The sequence below is a fragment of the Peromyscus californicus genome, unplaced genomic scaffold (assembly GCF_007827085.1).
Source record: "Peromyscus californicus insignis strain IS unplaced genomic scaffold, ASM782708v3 Scaffold_7__1_contigs__length_154581171, whole genome shotgun sequence".
NCBI classification, from domain to species: Eukaryota; Metazoa; Chordata; class Mammalia; order Rodentia; family Cricetidae; genus Peromyscus; species Peromyscus californicus.
In genome coordinates, this window is record NW_026294595.1 from 5,880,555 (window position 1) to 5,904,128 (window position 23,574).

Genomic DNA, 23,574 nt, shown 5'->3' on the forward strand with positions numbered 1-23,574 from the left:
ACTGTGATTATCTCTGAGTCATAAAGAATGGGTGCTAAGGTGATGATGTCTTGCTCACAAAGCCATTTTTTGTTGAAAATGAGAAACTCTAGGTAGGAATTTAAGTGGGACACTGGGTAAGGCCTGGAAGGATGTGTGCAGAATAAACGCACGGTTATTTCTAGGCAGGGGGTGGGCGTGGCGGGTGGTTGAGCCCGAAGAGGGCAGCTGAACATCCCTGCAAACCTGAGCGTCTGCAGGCTGAAGCCCAGGCCGAGGCCGGTGGGGGACCGCTGCTGCAGCGGCTGCGCACTGGCTTTACCAGCCGCTTCATTTACGTGTCTCCGCCCCTGCGACAAGATGATTGGAGGAGCCCGGTATGGTGCTGCACTCTGATTGGCTAAGCCACCCGCCGTTCAGGCCCGGGAGCGGACGGTTCCTACTGCGGCTGGGCACCGGCTGGGCTCCCGCGTCGGCCCCGCGTTTCAAGCTTGCGCCCGGCCTAGCCTCAACCCGGCTTGGCCCGGCCCCGGCCTCGGAACGAAGGCGCCGCTGCCGCTGGGCCTCTCGCAGGGCCATGAGGAAGCGGCGGCAGCCCCTGTGGCCCGCGTCAAGGTGACCAGCCGGGACTGCGGCGGTGAGAGAGGCGGTGAGAGGAGCGGCTGGCGGGGCGGGGCGGGGCGGGGCGGGGTGGGGTGAGGCGGGTCCCCGGGCTCGGGCAGCTGCAGGTGCGGGGGGCGGGACCCCAGGCCTGAGGGGCCGGGGCGGGGCCTCGGCTCGAGGGTGGGACCTCGGCTCGAGGGGCGGGACCATGGCCGGGTCCCAGGGGCGCGAATGACAGCGTGTGGGGGGTGGCAACGGGGAAAGGGCGCAGGTGCGGGCGGCGGGGGCCGGGGGCGGCGGCCTTGGCTTGTTGCGTGGGGCTTGGGCGGTCTCGGGTCCCAGGGCCGGGAACTAGAACCTGTGTGCGGGGTAGCGGCGGGGAAAGGGCTCAGGGGTGGGGGGCGGGGCCTGGGGCAGCAGTGGGCGGGGGCTGTGCGGAGAGTCTGGGGAGAAGCACAGGTGCAGTGGGCGGGGCGGGGTAAACCCTGTAGGGGCGGGGGGCGGGGCTGAGGCGCGTTGTCTGGTCCGGAAGCCGGGCAGCAGGTGAGAAGCAGTGGGAGGGTGAGTGGGACCCACCCGGGAGAAGGGAAGGCTGCCCTCGCCGTCGTCCCTGGCTTTGGCTTCTCTGAGGACTCTGGAGGCATCCACGGTTGCCTCTTGGAGGGGCGGGTCAGGCCTGTCTGTCTTTGCTGAGTCGCGCTAGGATCGCAAGTGCCCCGGTTAATAGGCCACGCCAAGCCCTAAGTGGGGCGCACTAATTTGTTTGTAACTCCCCTGTTGCTGTTGAAGGGGCATGGCTGGATTGCGGGGTGGTTGGCTTTCATTGGCTGATCGGCTGTTGGAAAATGTGTGCTCTTCAAGAGTAGTCGTTGGTGCGATACTCGAAAGGGTTCCGGATTGTTGACTCCTGGGAGCAGATGCTCGTGCAGATCTTCACAGTGCTGGTCTCAAAAAGATGGAAACGGTATCGTGCTGAGTGTGATGGGGGAACCGGAGCAAGAGCTCAGCTTTTTGGCTCTGTGAAACCTGGGAGTTATTTTTGCCTTTTTGAGTGTTTTGTTGTTTGCAGCATGAGCATCCTGATGCCGAATTGTGACCTTCCAGGGGCCAGAGGGGAATTGCTTGTCAAGAGGTGACATGAGGTCTCTTCCCTGAGAGTTTGGAATGAAGTTTGTGGTGAGGAACCCCTCCTCTAAACTAGTGGTGTTTTAGATCATGGTAGTCCCTGTGAGGCCTTGGATCAGGCTACTGCAGCCTGAGGAGCCTTGATCAATGGAAAGTGAAGTGTGTTTAGTTGTGGGCTGACCTTTAGACCCCAGTCCCAGTGAGGCCTCTAAGCTGATGGATTGGGCTTATAACGGAGCCTTATGGAATGCTATCACTCCCTCCAACTTGGTTCTGCTATATTCCAGACTTAAGAATGAAGAGCACCATGGACCTTCATTAGGTGTTTACCGAGACAGAGAAGGGAGAGAGATGATGGGGGCCCCTGCGATCCAGAAGTGTCCTTTATCTGCGTGTGACCTTTGGGTACCCGGTGCTGCCTCACGAGCAGTTGGTCACTCTGACCCACACTCCTGTGTGGACAGGAGCTTCTTGCTGGCTTGCATTTGTCTTCATTTTAGAAGCTTGGGACTTTTGGGGACCAGGCACCACGGTGCTGGCCTCCCTTGCTACAACTGGTATGGTGATCCAGTGGCAATATGGAGATGTCCCAGGGATAGGCTCTTGTTGGGGGAGCACTTGTGTGGCAGGGGCTAGGACTAGAAGCAGCTTGTGTGAATTGTTCCACCCTGTCTTGGCAGAAGCCATGGAAATGTCTCTTCGGGACTGCTCTTCTATGGCCTGTGTGTTAAAATGAAGCCCCAAGCCTGGTGGCTGATGATAAGAGCATGTACCAGAAAGTGAGATGATTCGTTTTTCTTTCTTTCCTTCTTAAAAAAATATTTTTATTACATTTATTTTGTGTTTGTGCATGTAACAGTGTGCATGGGGAGGTCAGAGGATAACGTGTGGGAGTCTGTTCTCTGCTTCTACCATATGGGTCCCAGGCATCAAACTCGGGTGTTCAGGTTTGGTAGTAGGCACCTTTAACCTCTGAGCCATTTCACAGGCCCCATGATTGGCTTTTCAATTTGTTACTGGGATGATAGCATTCAGAGCTGAGAGAAAACTGCATAATAGAAAACGGTTATGTCCAAACCCCATTGCGATCTGTCCCTAATGTGTTCCTTCTAGCTCTGACTTGGTAGCCAGGCAGACTGGCTTGAAGCCCCCACTAGTCTCCTGCTGTGTGACCTTGCACCAGCTTTTTACCCTCTCAGAGCTTTGCTGTCCTTATTTGTAAAAATTAAGAACAAGCCTGAATACCTTGTAAATTGGTTGTGAAGAATCAATAAGCTATTTGAAGGTGCTTCAATTACTTGGCACCCAGTCTTGGGACCTTTCTCTCCCTGCCCTGTCCCCTGCCTGCCTGGCTTCCAACACTGATTACTCAGAACAGCATGTGGCATGCAAGGAGTTGAGGACCAGGGATTCTGAGGCCTCTGCTTCTTATATAACCTTGAGCAAGTCTCCTTCCCTTTCCAGAGCTACGCTTTCTTAGCTGAGTGGGAGAATGCTGGACTGTGTGATCTTGGGAGTGTTAACTCTGGCTGCTGATTGGCAAGCTGAAAATCTTCACACCTTTCAGAAAAGCAGGAAAGTGGAAGCCAGTGACCCGTGGTTTAGTTCTTTTAAAAATACCTGTCTAGGGGCTGAAGAGGTGCCTCAGTATTTAGGACACTTGGTCATCTTCCAGAGGACCTGAGTTCAGTTCGCAGCACTCACAACAGCCTGTTTCAGAAAATAAAACAGAGTATTATAGCCCGTTTGGCAGCTGGTAGGGAGTTACCAAATCATGGTGAAGGAGCAGATGAAGGATGTTCTCTAGGAAGCCGGTCTGGTGCTCTTATCGTCAGCCACCAGGCTTAGGGCTTCATTTTAACACACAGGCCATAGAAGAGCAGTCCCAAAGAGACACTTATGAGCTTCTGCCAAGACCGCTTGGCAGGCTGTTGTGCCTTCAGCATGTGTTTTGTCTGTGCACAAGTGTGTCATCACAGCCAGGTGTGGTGTTGCACACCTTTAATCCCAGCATTCATGAGGCAGAGGCAGATAGATCTCTGTGCTTTCAAGGCCTCTCTGGTCTACATAGTGAGTTCCAGGCCCCTCAGGACTACATAGTGAGACCTGGTCTCAAACAAAGAAAATAATATTTCAGTGTTATAGTGGAATTTGTGAGCTTCAACATAAAAGACAAAAGCTATGAAACAGGAAGAATTAAATTGGGGTGAGGGATGGGAGGGCAGGGCGAGGGAATACAGGTGGGGATAAATAAAGTCTTAAGGGAACCTACTGTAGAAACTTCCGTGCGCACACGTGCGTGCGTGTGCATGTGTGTGTACATGTCTATACACATACACACACATATATACATATGTACACATATATAAAAAGTTAAAATAGAGTTACCCTATAACAGTGTACCAATGTCCCACTTGACACCGCAGACTAACAAATAAAAGTTCAGTGCCAGGAATTATTTACCTCTTTTAGAGCTATTGACCAGTGACATTCATTAGATCCTCAAAAACTATAGGCTGTTACCAGTGCTATTGGTTACTCTTCAGAACTTGATGCTAAGACCCTTTTGCTGAAGATGCCACATACTTGGATGATAGAACATGGAGAAACCAATTTAGTACTCACCTGGAAGCTTCTTTTCTACTGGCCAGCTTCTATAGTGCTCGTATACCCTTCCAGCTATGTGTGCCACCAGAGGAGAAAAGTAATCTTTAGTCTCACCCAACTCAGAACCTGTGAACTACAGTGCTTGGCCTGGGAAGGCATGACCACTAGCGCACTAGTGGTGTGGATGCCATGGTAGTAACCAGTCATTTTCTGATTGGATTTACGGCTGACTTCACAAGATGAAACCAACCAATACCTGGAACTATTATGGGACCAAGAACCTGTGGCTAGGCTGAAGTTTTCCTGGTCCTGCCTGGCCCACGGTCAGGACAAATCTCTCTCACCCGCCAGTCCTGCAGCTGCTCAGACCCAAGTAAACACACAGAGACATATTACTTATAAACTGTATGGCCGTGGCAGGCTTCTTGCTAACTGTTCTTATATCTTAAATTAACCCATTTCTTTTAATCTATAAGTTGCCATGTGGCCTCGTGGCTTACCGGTATCTTAACATCTGCTTCTCATCATGGTGGCTGGTAGCATCTCTCTGACCCAACCTCCTTCCACCCAGCATTCTCCTCTCTCCTTGTCCTGCCTACACATCCTTCCTGCCTGGCTACTGGCCAATCAACGTTTTATTTATCAATCAATCATGGCAACATATATTCACAGCAACATATATTCACAGCATACAGGACATCCCACAGCACTAGACAGGTCATATGCCTTAGGTAAGAACCTACTACAATTATTTTGCTAAATAGGCAGTATTAAACCAACTGCTAATAATATTGTTATACCTGTAGAGTAGAACATCCCTCAGCCCTCATCAGGGAAGTTTCTTCTTACAGTAGATGGCAGTTGGCATAGGGATTCACAACTGGTTAAGGTGCAGAAAAGAAGAGACGGCGGAATATTCAGTGCTAGATGGGACATCCGTACCACATCCCTCCTCCTAAGGCTCAGGGATCATTAAAGAGGAAGAGAGGATGGAAAGACTGTATAGCCACAGGTGATGGATGACTGTGAGGGAACCGTGTTCTCTAGACACAGCAGGCAATGCACACATGGACTCATGGCAGCTGTGACAGCATGCACAAGAACTATACACGCTTAAGCTGGGCCAAACTGCAGCATGGACAGGGGAGGTGGGTGTGAAGTTCCACGCCTAGGTGAGGAGCTTGGCGATTGCTAGCTGCTGGAAGAGGTGAGAGTCAACTTTCTTTAAATGCAGTCCTTGGTGTGTTGGCCATGCTCCAGTAGACTGCCCCACGTCCAAGCGTGTGTGGGCAGCAGCAGGACTGGACTCGATGGACTTAAAGCTCAGACAGAGGACACAGAGTTGGATGGGAGGGAAGGGTGGTTCTGAGAGGAGCTGGGGCGATCAAAACACGTTCTGTGACATTCTCAGAGAATTAGTGAAAACTGAGAGAAAACAAATGCTCTGCTCCCCTGCCTCATTGACGCTCAGCTCATGCAGGGTTTGCTCACATCGTCTTTCCTGTTCATGGTCATTCCTTTTAATAGTGTTGTAACATTCTTGTCTCTCAAGAAGTTGAAACAAAAATTACAAGGATTATTTTAAGCAAGTAAGCTCAGGTGTGAGGTGTCTGTCTTCCTCAAATTGCCAGTTCCTAGTCCTCTCTCTGGAGGCAGCTGCTGTGACCAGTTTTTATTTTTATTTTTTTTAATTCTATATTTTTTCCCTTGTAGCCATCTATACAGACCCTCTCCCTGCTGTGTATTCACTTTCTCATTTGGAAATGGTCCCAACAGTGGGGAATGTTCCAGCTGGTACACAGAATTCCTCTGATACTGTAAGCACTGGCTTTTTATCTCCCTCCCCATGATGTTTACTCAGCCCTGGCTAGCAGGCATTGTTTAGAAGACTAACAAGAGCTGTCCCTTTTTCTTCTCTGGGAATGAAATGGCTTTGGTCCCAGTGAACATAGGTTAAAGGGCAGTCTGTGTATCTAGATGGGAAGCAGGACTGAAAGAGGAAGGGAAGGGAATTTGCTCGCTGACAATTAGGAAGCGATTTTCCATTTAGTCTGTGATTGGAAGTCTAACCTGGCACTTACTGGCTGGATAAATGGACAACTTACTTACTGGTCCTGTAACTTGGTTTCCTTGTCTGTAAGATGGGTGATGATGGTCAGATCTGTCTTGGGTTTGTGCAGAGGAGAGAACACCATGTTAGCAGAGCCTGAACAGCATAGATGCAGGCCATGTACATGCTTGGAACAGGTGAGCTTCTGTGGCTCACAGCCCGAAGCAGACTCTATTCCTTGCAGTAGATGCTCACTGGTCAGTTAAGGGTAAGTGTGGAGACATAGTGTATAGGTGTGGTGGTTTGAAAGAAAATGGCCCCCAAAGGGAGTGGCACTATTAGGAGGTATGGCCTTGTTGAAGGAAGTGTGTCACTGTGGGGACAGGCTTTGAGGTCTCCTTTGCTTAAGCTTTGCTCAGTGTGACACTCAGTCGACTTCCTGTTACCTTCTGCTCAAGATGTAGCCAGCACCACATCTGCCTGCACGCTGCCATTGCTCCCTGCCATAATGATAATGGACTGAACCTCTGAAACTGTAAGCGAGCCACCCCAATGAAATGTTTTCTTTATAAGAGTTGCCATGGTCATGGTGTCTGTTCACAACAATAGAAACCCTAGCTAAGATAGTGGGCACACAGACATGGCTTTTGAGATGTTCACGGGCTGTGTGGAGAAAGACACTCCAGTCACTGCTTACAGAGCATAGTGGTGGGCCCAGCAGTAGGTGTGAGCAGGGGTGAGCAGTGTGGAGTTCGCAGAAGCAGTGAACAATGGCTTCTCCTGGGTGGCTTGGGGAGGGGTCTCCCCAGCTTCCATTTTTCCTTTTTTTTTTTTTTTCTCCAGACAGGGTTTCTCTGTGTAGCCCTGGCTGACCTGGAACTCGCTCTGTAGCCCAGGCTGGCCTCTAATTCAGAGATCCGCCCGCCTCTGTCTCCTGATGCTGGGGTTAAGGGTGTGCACCACTGCAGCCTGGCTCCATTTTTCTCCTTTGTGAAAGGCTCCTCAATCCTTCTGGACCCCTCCCTCTGCTCCTTTCACGGCCGTCACGTGCGCGCGCTGACCCAACCATGCATGGTTAGTGTATGTGTTGCTTTCTGCACATTTCTTCCTGCTCAGAGAAAGGCTGCTTGCTGCTGAGTTCCCAGGGCTCTGCCCAGAGTAGGCTTCTTGGGCAATGGCATGACAGACCTCTGTCCAGATGAGTCATAAGTCCAAATGTGGTCACCTGTGGTTTCTCTGTAAGTCAGCCTAGTCTCCGGACCCTTCCTAAATCTCCAAATCCCTGAGTACTTATCCGAAGACAGGTACGTGCTGTGCCCTCAGCGAGCTATGGGCTTTGGGTGTGTCTGCACCACTTGTCCTCTGGAGTCTTTAGAGTGGGCAGAGTTGGGGGAAGAATAGGCCAAACATGGGCTGGTCATATTGCTGACGTGTACCTCTGTCCTCAACCTGCCAGTGGCTGGGCTGGAGGATAGAGGCTGAGGGACATGACTAGGTAGCCAATTTTTCAAGACAGGGTCTCTCTGTGTAGCCCTGGCTGACCTGGAACTCACTCTGTAGACCAGACTGGCCTTGAACACAGAGATCTACCTGCCTCTGCCTCTCGAGTTCTGGGATTAAAGGTGTGTGCCACCACACCCAGCGTCTACAGGTTTTTACAAGATTTATTTATATATTTTACTTATGTGTGTTTATGTGTGTGCCTGCATGAATTTTTATGCACTGTGTATGTGCAGGAGCCCATGGAGTATAGAAGAGGGTGTCAGATCCCTGCATCTGGAGTTACAGGTTGTTGTGCTTCTTTATGGGGGTGCTGGAAATTGAACTCTGGTTCTCTGCAAGGGCAGCAAGTGCTCTTAACTGCTGAACCATCTCTCCAGCCCAGCCTGTAGACTTTGACATGGGCAAGAGAGAGTTGGTTGGATCAGAATATGTTTCCTTAGCTGTCATTGTGGGAACTCCTTGATCTTGGAGAGGATGTATCACTTTCTCCAGGTGAGCATTCACTTTTCACTCTGCTGACTTCTGGGCTACATCTTGTACCAGACACTAGGCACATGGGGATGATGCAGTCCTGTTCTGCCCTTTAGTGCAAGTGGAGGATGACTGAAGGAGATTCATCATCATAGAGGCCATGGAATGAAGTGGCCAAGCAGATTCAGGCTCTGGAGTAGGCTGACCTGGGCTGACATTCTAGCTGTGTCACAGACAATACCGCAGCAAATGTCTTCCCTGCCTTGTAAGATGAGTATTCTGTAACTTGGGACTTTGAAGTGAGGGTCCAGCAGGGTGCTTAGCACGGTGCCTGGAAGGAAGCTGTCTGGGGAGCACCAAGCAGGCCTCTCTGCCTGTTCCTTTTTCTTAACATGCTAATGGTGCCAGTCAGATGGCCAAGAGAAGCCAACTGAAGTCACAGAGCCCCAAAGCCATCCCGAGGATGTTCCTCCCAGGCTTGTGAGCTGGTCCACAGGTGTTTGCTCTCCTCTCTTGCCCCAGCTCTTCTTAAAGAAGGTGGTAAGAGCCGAGTCATGGCGAGCACCCTGCTTGCCTGAGTACTGATGATTCCCTGAGCTTTCCCCAGGCAGGCACTGGGTGGGGATGAGTGTCTCCTCTGCACTCCCTGAGGAGAGCAGAGACGTAGGGACGCAGGACCTGCATCCTTCTGCTATGCTTCTTCTGAGCTCTGAGTGTCAGAGAGGCTGGTGCCTCCCTGCTTGAGGCACAGTCTGCACTGCTCACGAGCACCCACCAAGCCTCCAGGAAGTGCCTCCACTTCTGTTTTCTCATTTGTGCAGAGATGTGATAGTCCCTCCCTCTGCATGGCCCCACAGGGTTTCCAAGAGATGGCCCCCGAACAGCACTTGGCAGAGGGCTTGCTCAAGAGCAACTGTGCATGTGTGCTAGGACGAGGCTCTCTTTTCATCATGGTTGCTGGTTTCTGGGATGCCTTTTGGGGGGAATCACATGTGAAAGCTATGCGATTCATTGTTCAAAGAATCTCAGATGAGCTGTCAGTGGGGCTGGCAGGAGCATCCAGAAAGGTGGGCAGATCTTTTTCTGCATTAGCAAGGCAGATGCAGGTCTTGATCTCAGGAGGACAAAGGGTACTAGAGAGAGACACAATTACCTGTGGGCTAGGCCTGTCTAGGAGCTCCCTGGGCCTGGCCCTTCTTATTTCATTGTTGTGTGGTTCTATACTGTGTCCTTTGTATGTAACATACCTTCTCCCCTGTGAGTGTGTGTGTGTGTGTGTGTGTGTGTGTGTGTGTGTGTGTGTGCATCTTCCATGTGCAAGCCAGAAGAGGGCATCAAATCCCCCGGAAATGGAGTTACAGGCAGTTGTGAGCCACCATGTAGGTGCTGGGAACTGAACTTAGGTCCTCTGGAAGAATAGCCAAAGCTCTTACCCGCTGAGCCATCTTTCCAGCCCCAGATTTAGATATTTTAATTATAAGGTTTAAGTTTAAGGTTAAGACAATTACTTAGCAGTCAGAAGGAAATTTAAATGGTTGGCCTTGACAGTCACAAGTTTCTTGAAAATTAACTCATGTGGAAAGAAGGAGCAATAAGGAGCATGTTTAAGTCCACGATTATTGGGTCTAATTATTCTCACCCACTCTTGTGAAGTCTGGTAAGTAGGGCAAGGGAGATCTGTTAGTACAGTTTTGAATTAAATATTTATGGAAAACAATAAACCCAGAAGAACTTGTTTCACTCCTTTATGGTAATAAAATTTGTTGTGTGGAATTAGTGACTTCTGTTTTAAGACATTTCCTTCATTCTGTCTTCTCTGTAACTTCTCTCCTTCCTCTTTCCCCCTCCCTTTCTTTTCTCTCTCTGTCTATCTCTCTCTCTCTTTCTGGTATTTAATTGTCCCAGGGTGGCTTTGAATTCATTTTATGGCCAAGGGTGCCTTTGAACATCTGACACTCCCACCCCCACCTCCCAAGTGCTGGGATTACAGGTGTGATCATGCCTGGCGTATGCCTTTCTTTCCAGGCACCGTACCTCTGACTCTTTAAGTCCAGTGGCATTTGTAGATTGCCCCCTCCTGGGTTTCCACAATGCAGTGTGGCATGAAATGACACTGTGTGGCCACTGACAGCTTGTGAATCTCCACTCCAGGAGGTAGAGTGCTAGGCTGGGGTAGCCAGAAAGATCTGCGAATGCCATTCCCATTGCCTAAACCCTTCTGTTGTCTAAGTCCTTAAAGAAAGGAGACCAAGTCGTTAGCCAGGACTGCAGACAAGCTCTTTAGAGAAGTGGCCGCTGTGTGTGTCTGGGTCCCTGGTGTAGGATCTATGGTGCCAAGGACTGTGGCTGCTTTGCTCCCCAATGAGTGTCTAGTGGTTAGTTAAATGTGTGAGGAATGAACTGACGAAGAAAATGGACTGATTGAAATCCACAAAACAAGAAGGTTGTCGGCTCAGAGGTCCCTTCCATCCTGTAATATTGGAACACTTTACAGTGCTCAAAATATCTCAATGACAGTTGTCTCCACCTCATGTTGATTGGGCAGGGCAGGCAGGGTAGGCGTGGTCACCTAAGACAATGGAAGCTCAGAGGGGTTCATTGCCCAAGATGGCTATGAGAGAGTTGGGGTTCTTTTGCCTCTGTAGGGGCCTCTTTTCACACGCAGACACCTTCAAGTATGATCTGGTGCTCACCTTGTGGCGTCACAGGTGAGGTGAGGAAATGGAGCAGCATTAGATAAAATCACCTATCATAGTTTTGCTTGATTTTTATGTATTTTAAAGTTCCTGTTGGATTTGGGGAGTTAAGTTCAACTCCAAGTGTTAGGACTTGCTCGTAAATAGCAAGATAGTGATTATTGGTGTGTGTGCTTGGTGCCTGATGACCAGAGTTAAGATTTGGGTTCTGGGGGGAAGGTTTTCAATTAGAAGTTGTTTGCTGATTGGTGTGTGGCCTCCTGGCTGACTTCAGCTAGTTTTCTTATGTCACTTATCTTGGGCACCTTTGCACCTAGCACCCCCACGGCCTTTGTGCTCATCAGGTGGAGTGTCAGTCTGGAGGTTCATGCTGCTGCCCTTCCCAGATGAGGGCAGAGACTTGGCCGCTTTGTTCTGATTTCTCAGCCGTGTGAACACATCAGTTGAATGTAGCAATCTTGCAACAGCAGCTAGCAGGTCATACATGACTGCTAATAAACCATGTCAGTAGTTAAGGGTTTATCTCAGATGACAGCCTCTGAAGCAGGGGTTTGTTGAGTAGTCCTTGTGATTGCAAGGGAGCGGGACTAAGCCTTGACTGGGTATGAGGCTCTGTTGTCTACCTGGTGACAGTGGCTGGCTAAGAAGAAACAGTGTCTCTGCTCTCCGCACGCACTTCCATCATGGTTCTGGGCTAGGGGTTGCGGGGGGAGCGTCTTAGGCTTGGGAGGGTCTTGGAACCCAGTTTTATCAGCATACCCAGTGGTGCTCCTGGAATAGATAGGAGCAGCCTGTATTTTGGAAAAATCACCAGTGTGGAGCCAGAATTTGCCGTGAGGAGTTCCCTGGTGAATGTGCGTCCTTCCTAAGTAGGAAAGCCAGGATCGGTGACTGAGAGGGAAGGAGCTGGAGGTGTGGGGCCACACCTGCAGACGAAGGTAGAGGGCAGCATTGCTCCTCCTCCTCCATGTCCTGCCTGTCCCTCTGTCTCCTTGTCCAGTCCTCATTGGGGCTAGTGAGTGCCAGCACTGTGCTGCTGTGAGGCCAGGAACCAGCCCTAGCCTTTCTGTCTTGTATAATACTGACTGAGCACAAAGCAGTAGTAAATCAGCGTGTAAAATATTAACTGCAGCCCAGTGTGGTGACAGATGTCTGTCATCCAGCACTTAAGAGTTGGAGGCATAGCCGGACCATGGTGGTGCACCCCTTTAATCGAAGCACTCAGGAGGCAGATGCAGGCAGATCTTTGTGAGTTTGAGTCCAGTCTGGTCTACAGAGTGAATTTTAGGACAGCCAGGGCTGTTACACAAAGAAACCCTGTCTTGAAAAAACCAAACCAAACCAAACCAAACAAAAAAATAATTGGAGGCAGGAGGATGCCAGTGTGGCCAGTGTTGAGAACAAGGGAAAGATGAATGCTGGTCCCAGGAAATGACATTGCTTGAACTGGGCTAGAAATCTCTGCCACGCTGTGTCCTAGCTGTTGACTTTGACCTCAGGCCAAAGGTCTTTGACCTGCCAGCTGTCAGTTAAGCTGTTCTTTCTGAGCTCTTGACTGGCTGCTTCCTCACTTCCTGAGGGAATGGGAGGATGCCTTGACTCATTAGCGTTTTTTAATCATGCTGTGCACATCTATGGAACATGTAACTGCCCTGGGGACCCTGTGGTCTTAGTGGGCAGGAGACAGTTAATGAGGCCAGGGCTGTGTTGGGAGAGGCACACTTGGAAGTGGGAGCTCATGGGACCACACCGACTTCAGGTCCTAGAGAAAGGCTTCAGCTTTTGGAGTGCAGTGGGTGGGAGGTGCATTTGGGCAGCCACACAGAAGTCAGGCGAGCTGGTGTGGTGGTGAGGCCACTGTGTTAAGGGTGTGGTTGACTGAGAGACTGGAGGAAGTGCTGGTGGAGGGGTTCCAGAGAGGGCCCAGCGGAGAGTGAGCGTGCATTTGGACCATGTCCTGGCGTCGAGGGAGGGTGGTTCAAGGCCCTGTCACTGCTGACCTTGGTGTACTGTGGAGGATGGCAAGAAAGAGATGGACATCAGGAGATGATGAATGCTATTTCCAGAATCCAGATGCCGGGTAGTGGGGCCTGACCCTGGCCGTGGATGGCGGTTTTTATGAAGCTGGAGTGGTAGACCCTTGCATGATGATGGTAGTAGGGAGGAGGGTAATGTCAGTCGTTTGTTTTGTTGACAGGAGATGGTGGGTGAGTCCGGTCACTGAGAAATGGAATTTGAAGGGAATATTAGGTGGGGAGGAAGAAGGTAGTGAACTGGAGTTTGGCCATTTTGAGTCTGGCCAGCCTTGATGCAACTTGGTTGGACTGTCCATTGGTGACTGATCACTCACCTGTCACTAGAAGAGACTTCTTGCTAGGCATGTCATTGGGAACATCAGCATCTGACGCCACCAGGGAGAAGGAAGCTGGCACTTTTCACAGGGGCTTCTAATGTCTCCTGGATGGGCCATCCTTAAGTATATGGCCCCTGGGGTCTATTGTCAGGGATGATGGGATTGCTCAGGAGGGCTGTGTGGGAAGCAAAGGATGCTGGATGCACTGCTGGGAGTGTCAGTACAGGGACACTGGGGCACGATGGAAGGGTCAGGGGAGGGGCAAGAGGTCAGCTAAGATGGAAGACCATGGTACAGGTACCTGCCTCTGCCTCCTTCCGTCAGGGTCTTCCTCCTGCCCCCGAGCTGGACCCTCTTGTGTTTGGCAACATCAGAGTCATGTTCTCTTATGCTGTGGTGTCAGTCAGTTAGGTCCTGACTCCAAAGAATTTAGTTTTGTTTTCGCTGAGTAAAGACTCAGAGAAGGTCTTTGCTGCAGCCCATTTCTCAGAAACCTCAAGAAAGTATTGACACCTCCTGTTGCTGGCCCTGTGGAAAGAAATCTCTGGCCCCTGAGCAGGAAGAGTGTCATCCCCACCCCGAATCTGCCCGACATTCTGGGGTCCAGGAAGGCTCTGCAGTTGTAGTGGAAAGGTGTGTGTCTGGATCTAGTATAGGCTGCGATTCCACTGGACTAAAGTGGCCTGCAGTGTCACAGAGGGCATAAGGTCTACAGGTGGCTGTGGGCTGGAGAGACTGTTGAACTGGTCCATTAGAAGTTTCAATAAGCCCGAGAACCCGACCGAATCAGTTTACAGAACCAGCTGATGGGCCAGTGGGCAGTGACCAGGAACCCTGAGAGCACTGAGTGTCGCTGAGGCGCCGACCCTTGTACTTAAAGCCACAGCGTAGTGACAGGGCTGGGCACACTGGAGGGACACAGCTGGGCTAGGCACACTGGAGGGACACAGCTGGGCTGGGCACACTGGAGGGACACAGCTGACTAAATGCTGGGGCTGGGAAGGAAAGTGGCTGCGTTGATTGAGCTGAGAAGAAACTGGGCTGGAATGTGAGGGAGGGTCAGGAGCATGCGTACCAGGCAGCCCTTGGGAGACAATCCTACCTTTGCCCAAATACTCAATCCCAGAGAGAGTCCTCCAGCTGGTGGACGGTTCTAGGTAAGATACATAACCTTCCCAGGCCTGTTGGCTCAGTTGATTTTGACCTTTTAATCAAAAATTTTATTTTCTTATTATTGTGTGTGCAAGTGTACATTGTGTGTGTGTGTGTATGTGTACCATGGTGCATGTGTACGTGTATGTGCGCACGTGTACCATTGTGCACGGGTGGAGGAGGGCAGCTTTGGGGGTCTGGTTTCTTCTTCCACGTGGGATCTGGAGCTCAAGCTCAGAGTTGGGCAGCAAGCATGCACTTCTACCTGCCCTGCCATCTCGCCAATCCTTATTTCACATTTATCAGTGGTCTCAATATGTAGCCCAAGCCGGCCCTGAACTTGTGATTGATCCTTCTGCCTCTGCAGCCCAGGTGCTTGGTTAAGCACCAGCTGTTCCTCTTCAATGGCTGTGATAGCAGCACCCACCTGAGACGGTCATTGTAAGGATTCAGTGGTATGTTATATGGGCAAGATGCCTAGTGAGGTGTCTGTTACTGGGTAATTCTTCAGTGTGGTGATGGTGTTCCCGTCATCTGAACACCTTTACAGATCACTCCACTGGGTTAAATTGACCAGTCGGACACAGGCATGAAGCTGTGTGAACATGAACACATGTGAAGGAAAGCCAGACTCATGGGCACAGAGTGTTGAGTGTAGTAGGGGAACATGACGGTTAATATTAACTAATACAGGAAGTTACAGAAAACACGGCGTGATGGGAAATGACAGCACAAGACCCCAAACCTTGGTGGCGGGTCTCAGCTGGCTGTGAAGGAGAGGGGAAGACATTCCCATCCACACCTGGGTGATGAGGACAAAATGTTTTCAGGACCCCCACCACCTCCCTGGGTGTCTGAGTTGGCACACATGGTAGGTGGCGTTAGGATTACTTCCTTTTTTTTTTTTTTTTTATCCTGGTGTGATCAGACACCAGACGGCCTGGGAATTGAACCTGGGTCCTCTGGAACATCAGTCAGTGCTCTTAACTGCTGAGCCATCTCTCTCCTCTTAGGATTACTTCCTAATGTTTGTTCTTTAACCCAGAGCTTCATTTTTATAACTACACTTGTTACAGAGTAGCCTTTACCAACAGGTAGTGAATGAATAGATTAAAATCAATTAATTGGTCTCTGACTCTTCCCAGAGCATTTAAATGTGATAACAGTGGTGACTGACAACATATATTCTAAATGTTGGTAAAGATGTAGGTGATTATAAGGTAATTTATAAAACATGATAAAATGGTGATGTTCATTTGGGAAAAATGAGTTGGTTAAAATGTGATTTTTTTTTTCCCCGTTTGGTACTGGGGACTGAACCCAGAACCTTGTGCTTGCTAGGCAAGCATACCACTGGCCAAAATTCCCATCCCCCACATGTTAATTTTTGTAAAACAGTGAAATCACCCTCATTTATACAGATTCCTTTTCCTTTCAGTGTGTTTGGTTGATATGTGTAAACACTGTGGAGACTTTGTTGATGGAGAATAGAGATGACTTGTGTAGGTTACCTTTTCTCATCGCTATAACAAAATGTCTGAGGCAAAAAACCATAAGGAAGGAGGGGCTCGATTTGGCTCACAGTTTAAGGGATACAGTCCACTGTGGCAGGAAGTCATGATGATGGGAATGTGAGGCCATGACATTGTCTGCCATCAGGAAGCAGAGAGGTGAATTCTGGTTCATGTTTATTCAGCCCCAAACTGCAGGACATGGATGGATGGTGCTGCCCACATTCAGGGTCTCTCCTTGTTACTTAAACCTCTCTGCAAAGTCTCAGAGACTTCCCAGTGGGATTCTAAATCCAGTTAAGTAGATAACGAAGGCTGAGCAGCATATGGCTATAGCTATTGCAAGCCATTTTCTCATTTGACCGTTGTTCTCTGGGTGGGTTACAAGTGTTAGAAATGCAAGAGAAGCCAGGTGGTGGTAGCGCACATGTTTAATCCCAGCACTCAGGAGACAGAGGCATTTGGATCTCTAGTTTGAGGCCAGCCTGGTCAACAGAGAGAGTTCCAGGACAGCCAGGGCTACAAAGAGAGACCCTGTCTCAAAAAACAAAACAAAACAAACAAATAAACAAACAAACAAAAGAAATGCCAGAGAACAAGGACATAATAAGATACAAGTTTCTTCTTCATGTGTGAGAAGTTAGAAGGTTATTGGCTCAGAGTAGGTAAGGAGCATGCTGGATCAGGGACCTAAATTTTTTCTAAGGCTGAGGCTATCTCATGACCCAAGATGGTTGCTGGAGCTCTAGTCTTTCCATCTGCATTCCAACCTTAGACATTTGAGGCCAACCTGGGCTACAGTGTGAGTCCCTATCTCAAAACAAGCAATCCAGAAAACAAAGAATGGTCAGATAGAAAAGGCAGAAAAACTTAACACTAGAGAGAAGCACCAAGAATATTCAGCCCGAAAGGAAGTTGGCTCATTAAACTGGGGCAGGTGTCCTGTTGTCTGTGTTGCTCTCTTGGGAAAGTCAGAGGTGCTCTGAAAGATGAGACAGCAGGCTGGGAAGAGAAGGGACTTGCTGACCGAAAGGCGTTAGAAAGTACATCACACATGTCAGCATCAGAAGTGAGAAGTGGTACCCATGATTGCTGAGCATCCTGGGCCAGGAGGAAGGAAACCGAGGAGAGGCTTGGACGAGATGGGCCAGTGTGTGTCCTTCAGAGTGCCTAAGCTGGAGGTCAGGCGGGGGCTAGACAGAGTCCTCAATTAAACCAGAAAAAGACCCAAGCCTGCAGATTGTAAGGGCTGCCTGTGAACCAGACAAAATAGCAAAAATGAACCCCTAACATCGAGGTGGAATGCCAGTTTCAAAGGCAGATCTAATTTGCACCCTTGTCAAAGAAAGAACACCATGCTGACGGAGTTCATCCACAGTGGGACTGCCTGGGGCCACTGGAACAGTGCCGTCCGGTTGGGAAGGGACAGTGGCTGGAGAGCGTTTGCTACCCAGCCAGGTTTCAGTTCTCATCTGATTGTAACAGGAACCCATTTCAGGTATTCCAGCACCCACCCTTCACATGGAGCTTTGCTACACCCATGCTGACACCGTTCCTGGGAGAAAATCTACACACTCAGCAATTGGGAGGTGAATCAGACCCAAAGTCACATGCACAGGCAGGACGATGGGAAAGGACCAGCAGAGTGGAGCCATTCCAGGACTCGGCCACTTCTAAATAATTTTGACTGTGATTGTAAAATAGAACATGAAATAATTATTGAAAGAAGATAAAGCATACAGTCATGAAGTTAAGGCAGGAGCAGGGTCCAGCTCAAAGCAGAGCCCCTGCATGTGAACGTGCTCCCGAGGGCTGTGCTGCCATGAGGCTGACGTTTGGCAGCTCTCTCCAGCCCTCCAGTGTGTCTGGGTGTGCACCTCTGCCTCACGTGGTGCCGAGCAGGCACACCACCTCCCCGAGCTGCTTCCAGGGCAGTTGCTGGGGTATGTCTCTTCACACTCAGTGGAGCAGTTTGCTGGGCACCTTTGTTCCAGTTCACAGTCTTTGGAAAGCACAGTGATGTTCAAACAGTTGAATATTGAGTGACCATGTGACCTAGCCATTCCACTCTGAGGCATATACCCAAGAGACCCAAAACACCTCAAGTTCCTGTCAGCTGATGAATGGGTAGAAGGACGTCCAGGGCGTGGGCCCCTTGAGCTGCACACAGCAGATCGTTAGATTAGTACAGCTTTGTGCTGTAGTGTGGGTGAACGAGGAACAGTTACAGTAAAAAGAAGGCCCGTTATTGCATGATTCCATTTGTGCGATGCATCCGGAAGAGGCAGAGCCTTACCCACCCACAGAAGGTGGCCAGTGACTGGAGGGCTGGCGAGGGGCCAGTGGGCGCTAACTAGTGTGTGGGCAGAGGGTTTTGTCGGCTGGTGATGAGAGTGTTAACACTAAGCAGTGATGACCAAGCCGCTTATGGACTGTGATGAGAACCGCTGAATTCCAGAGTTTTTATTAAAGAATGAAGTTGGGTCCCATAAATTATATCTGTTTTAAAATCTTTATTTATTAAATATTAGTTCTGGAAAAAGTAAGAAAACAACAGGGTCATCACCATCCTGTTCTCAGCTCTGGGGTGTGTTTGTCCCCACTTTGTTCTGTGTATCTGTCTTGTATTTGGGTTGACCTGTGTGTCCTTTCCCACAGTGCGTTAGTGTCCTCTCCTCAGGGTTTTATGAAGAAATCATACTTAGGCAACCATATCACCCTTGGCTCGTACTCAGCTCAGGTCTCTAAGTTTGAGAGGCCCTAACTGTCACTGTTCCCTTCTCTAAAGGGACTGTCATGTTTATCCTGTCCACACCTCTTCACCAGAATAGCTAATAGGAAGGGGAAATGATGGCAAGACCATGGGGCAGACAAATTTCTATCCACGCTGGTGGGAGTGTAAGCTGACTTAGCCACCACAAAAATCAGCATTGTCTGCTAAAGCCAGCTAACCTCCACCCCCACTGGGTACCAAACCAGCTTTGAGATTGACACAGAGAGTGGAAGGCTGGGGCGGGTGTGTCCCACAGACCTTGCTCCGCAATGTCGGCAGCATGGCTGTCGCCGATTGCCCAAATGGGAAGCAAGGCCAGAGCTTGTCAGTAATAGGATGGACAGATCCTGTTAGGATCCTAGTAAAAGGGTGATTCCTTGGTGGAATCCCAGAGTCAGAAGGGGCCAATGAACACAATTCAGCTGGAAAATCTGGGAACTACAACATTCATCCTCACACAGACACTGGTACATATGCTGCATAGATATACATGTATGTATATAGATTACCAATATACAAGGGCAGTCAGTACTAACAAAACCCATAGTAGTGGCTGCCCTTAGAGGTGGGTCGTGATCTGCACACAGCTGCAGCTTGTAAGTGAGAATTCCTGGAGGTCTACCCTCAGTGTCGTGGACACTCTGCATCGAACTTCTGTGAACAAGTTTATACAAACATTGGGAAAATTGCGTTCATGCCAGTCGGTGGTGTCACACGCCTTTAATCCCAGCACTCAGGAGGCAGAGGCAGGTGGATCTCTGGGAGTTCGAGGCCAGCCTGGTCTACAGAGCAAGTTCCAGTTCAGCCAGGGCTACACAGAGAAACCCTGTCATGGAAAACCACAAAAAAAAAAAAAAAAAAAAAAAAAGAAAGAAAATTGCTTTTTTTGCTTGGGTATTTCAGAAATGAATAAAGTACAATTATTTTTAACATGCTCATATCTTTATCTTTATAATCTTATATTTGTATTCATTTTACAATGTATGTAGATGTTGTAAAATGTACCTTAGAGCGTATCTTTAATTTACAAATATATTTACATATGTTAGAAGTACTTAAAAAAATATAAACTGGCCATAGTGGATGATGAGAAAGTTAGGTGAACTGAGGTTACAGTCATAACAGAAGGGGGCACCCTGCCTGTAGAGAAGCGTGGGTGTGGGGAGCGGCCACTGGACAAGTGGGTGTTTGAAGGATTCTATGGTGTTCCATCAGAGTGGGTGTCCTTAGTATGCTAGCATATGTGACTATGGGATAGGAGAGGGTGGTGAGAAGCAGGAGAGAGGTTGGCAGCTGGACTGACTCCTGGTTTTCACAGAGCAGTCAGTGAACTGAGGCCACAGAGGCCATAGAGACCAAGGGGCTGGGAGAGAAGGGGAATGCCAAGGCTAGAGAAAGTGGTTTGGACCTGGGGCTGTGAGCCCTGTCAGAGCTGACCTGAGGTGGAACGGAACAGCTTTACGCCACTAGCCTTAGTCACGAGGAGATTCTGCGGTTATGGGGCCCAGTGCTACATCGGTGGTCGGGTGGGAGTTGCTGGGAGAGTGGGGAATGAGGAGGGCCATGGTCGCTGGTAGAGAAGCAGGCCAGTGCTCAAGGGTTGTGCTGCTCTGCAGTTGTAGACAGGAGAGAGGCAGGCGTCGCCAGGAGGGCAAAGCGTGAGAGTGGACTGTGTGGCACAGGCGCTGGTTGCCTGAGCTCGGAGTGGGCCCTAGGCCTTGGGTGGGTCCCGGGCTTCAGACAGAGGTTCTACTCTGAGTTGGGAGGGGACAGCTGGGTTGAGAGAGAGCTGAGGGAGACAAGTGAGCCACCCCCTGGAGTGAGCAGGGGTGGAGTGAGGTGTAGGGTGTGGGGAGGGGCGTTTTGGAGCAGTCCTGGGGGAGGGTGGGCCAAGCCTGCAGGCACTGTTCCTAGTGTCGGCCTGCACTCCCAGCCCTGCTCCTGCTCCCTGCAGGCAGCCTCACACGATGGGGCTAGAGCTTTCTTCTGCCCCGTGTACTCTGAAGTTCCTTCCTTCTCAGGCGAGCCTTTGGACTTTTTGACTCACCTAATGCATTTTCCAGTGTTTTTCTTGAGGCCAATTCCCCATGCCAACCCTGCGTCCTAGGTGAGGTGGGAACAAAAGCAGTGGCCGTCGAGGGTCAACGCCTGTGAGTTTAGGACAGCATTGCTCTCTGGTATGCTAATGGTAACATCAGATATTGATCCATGGGTAATGCATGTGACATTCAAAGAACAGCTTGAAGCCAGACCTCATAGCATTGATTTTTGTCTGAGTGGGATGGGCTTGGAAAAGCAATTCACAACCTCGTGGAACATCAGCTTTTCACAGCAGTACTCTGCAAGGAGATTGGATGGAGTGGCATGGCCCGCTGGGGTCACAGAGCCCCACTGGTGTTCCTTCCCTCCCCTTGAGCAGGTGAGCCGGCAGGGCTGTAGTTAGGGAGACCACCTCCCAATCGGACCTGGTAGGCTGAGGGAGAATCAGGCATCCTTGGTAAGCGTGTGCACAGTGGGGCTAGATGTTCACTATCCATGAGGGTCCTACAAATGTCACTGTTAAAAGGCTCGGTCCCCAAGATGATACTGTTGGAAGGTGGTAGTGGGACCATTAGAGATAGGGGCGTAGCAGGAGGTCCTTGGGTCAGTGTGAGACTGCCCTAGATGGAGATTATGGGCCCTTAGGTTTTCCTTCTCTCTGGCTCTGCTTCCTGGCTCAAGAGGAGAGCAGTTTGCTCTAATTTAATGGTCCCTCGGTGACATTCTGTCTTCACTTGATCTGGACTGGAACCTGCAGAACTACGAGCCAAATATTTTCTCTTTGTAAATGTGTTACCTTAGGTGCTTGTTGTCTTAGGGTGACAGAGTACTGATTGGCCCAGATCAAGCTGTGGGGTCTCCTCTGGTTCTCATGTTGGGGGTGTTCCCACCTGTCTCTGATCCCTCCTGGTGCCCACTTGTGGCCACTCTGACATTGTCACTCTTTGGTCCCGTTGCTGTCCACTCAGATATCTTTCTTCTCTCCAGTCAGGTGTGTGTATTCACCACGGACAGTTCTCACTGTCTAGGTCAGCTCCTTTCTTCACCTGAGTTGTCTCTGCCGTGGGCCCTTGGCCAAAGAGGGCCAGCTCAGGTCACTGTATGAGTTCCAGGTGGCTCTAGTGATGGGTTCGATGGAGTTGAGGATGAGTAGATGTGACTGTTGTCTTCTAGGGACTGTAGTGTGCTGGTCGTCCTCTCCCACCCCTCCCACTGTCGGTCACACGTATGCCCGAGGTTCTGTCCACCCTGGTTCATGGACACTCTTTCTTTTGAGTTGTCATGGTGCTTGTTGGACCTCCTCTCATAGCCCTGGCTGCACTTGGCATTGTGCCCTGCTGTGTATTTTTATATTTTAGTCTACTCTGCCTTACCTCCTTGCCTAGACCCTAGTTCCTTGAAGGCGGGCCTGTGTCTTGCTCAATGTCTCTCACACAGTAGCAGCTTAATAAATGTCACTGCACTGACAGCAGTGTGGACCCCCAGCTTCCACCCCTCAGTGGCCATGGCCTTGCAGGAAGGAAGGAGTGTGGGGAGAACAGATGTTTTCCTGAGGAAGTGTCAAGATTCCCCTAGCTAGGAACAGCCGCCAAAGTGTTAAAGGCCATGCTGGGACAGCATTTTCCGGGTTCTTCTAGCAGCTTCATCCAGTCAGCCTTGCTCCCCAGGAGCAGAAGGTGAAGTGTGTGGCCAGCTGTGCTGTGGAGAGTTGATGCAGCACTGTGTGGGGTTGGGTCCCCAAGGAGGTGGCTGCAAAGATCTGTTAGTTTACCATGTGGGGCAGAAAGGGAAGTGGACTTCAGCTGAGGATTTCTTAGAAGCCACACAGCAAGAAAGTGGCATAGTGGGTTAGCCCAGGTCAGCGGGGCTCTGAACATGGCTTCCTCTATGCTGCCTGCTGCTGAGTCTCATTAGCATTTTGAGAGCTATTGTAGCCGCCCACTTGCATGCATGCTGCGAGGGGCTGCCCAGCCTTGCCAACCCCAGGGCATTTGGGTTCGTCTAGGTCCCTAGTAAGGTCACAGGTTGCTAACTTACCCACATGGGCCCACCTGAACAGGTGCTGAGGATAGCCTGTTGTGAGCCTGACCCAGCAATGAGCAGAGCTGGCACATGGCGGGGCCTTGGCAGCGAGGGCTGGCTCTTTCCCTCATCGCCACTCTCATCTCTTCCTGCTATGGTGTCTTATTTGAAATGCCACTTCTTCCTTTGGGTCCCTCCTGCGATGTCTCTGCTGTGTGTCCTTCTCCAGGCAGACACTGCATCCAGACGTCCTTAGCACTCATCAAATGTGTCGTCTTCCTCACCACACTGGGTCACAGCCTGACCACATCCCGGCCACCCCTCCAAGATACCGGAAGAGGGTCGCTCAGGCACCACCCAAAGCCCTATCCTAACAGCTTTGGTTGCGTGCAGCTGAGAAAACTCACTGCATGTTCCCACATCCGACTGAGGCAGGCCCACAGGGCGGCAGAGTGGAGCTTGGCTCAGACGGGAGCAATGAGATGCCTAGAAATGGGAGGGCCATACAGAGACAGTAAGCTCCATCCTTACCTCACGTCCTCTATTTAAACATGTTGATAAACAGTCTCAAAAGACACAAATGACAGAAATGGTGTATTACCTACTCAGAGTGTTCCTTGATTTTAAATTTTTTAAATAAAAAAATGGATTTCCTGTTTTAATTGAGAAAACACACAGCCAAACCCAAT

General features: G+C 50.1%; 1 protein-coding gene across 2 annotated transcripts in view; it reads left to right on the forward strand.

Moving 5' to 3' along the window:
- Positions 1 to 394: 394 nt before the first annotated feature.
- The window catches only part of Ralgps1 (Ral GEF with PH domain and SH3 binding motif 1), a 243,215-nt gene continuing 220,035 nt past the window's right edge, over positions 395 to 23,574 (forward strand). The window contains exon 1 of one of the 2 annotated variants that reach the window (XM_052723160.1): positions 395 to 616. The gene's annotated coding sequence lies outside the window, so the exon portion shown is untranslated. Of the gene's footprint in view, positions 629 to 23,574 lie in introns of both variants that reach the window. The other variant, XM_052723159.1, reaches the window with a different exon arrangement.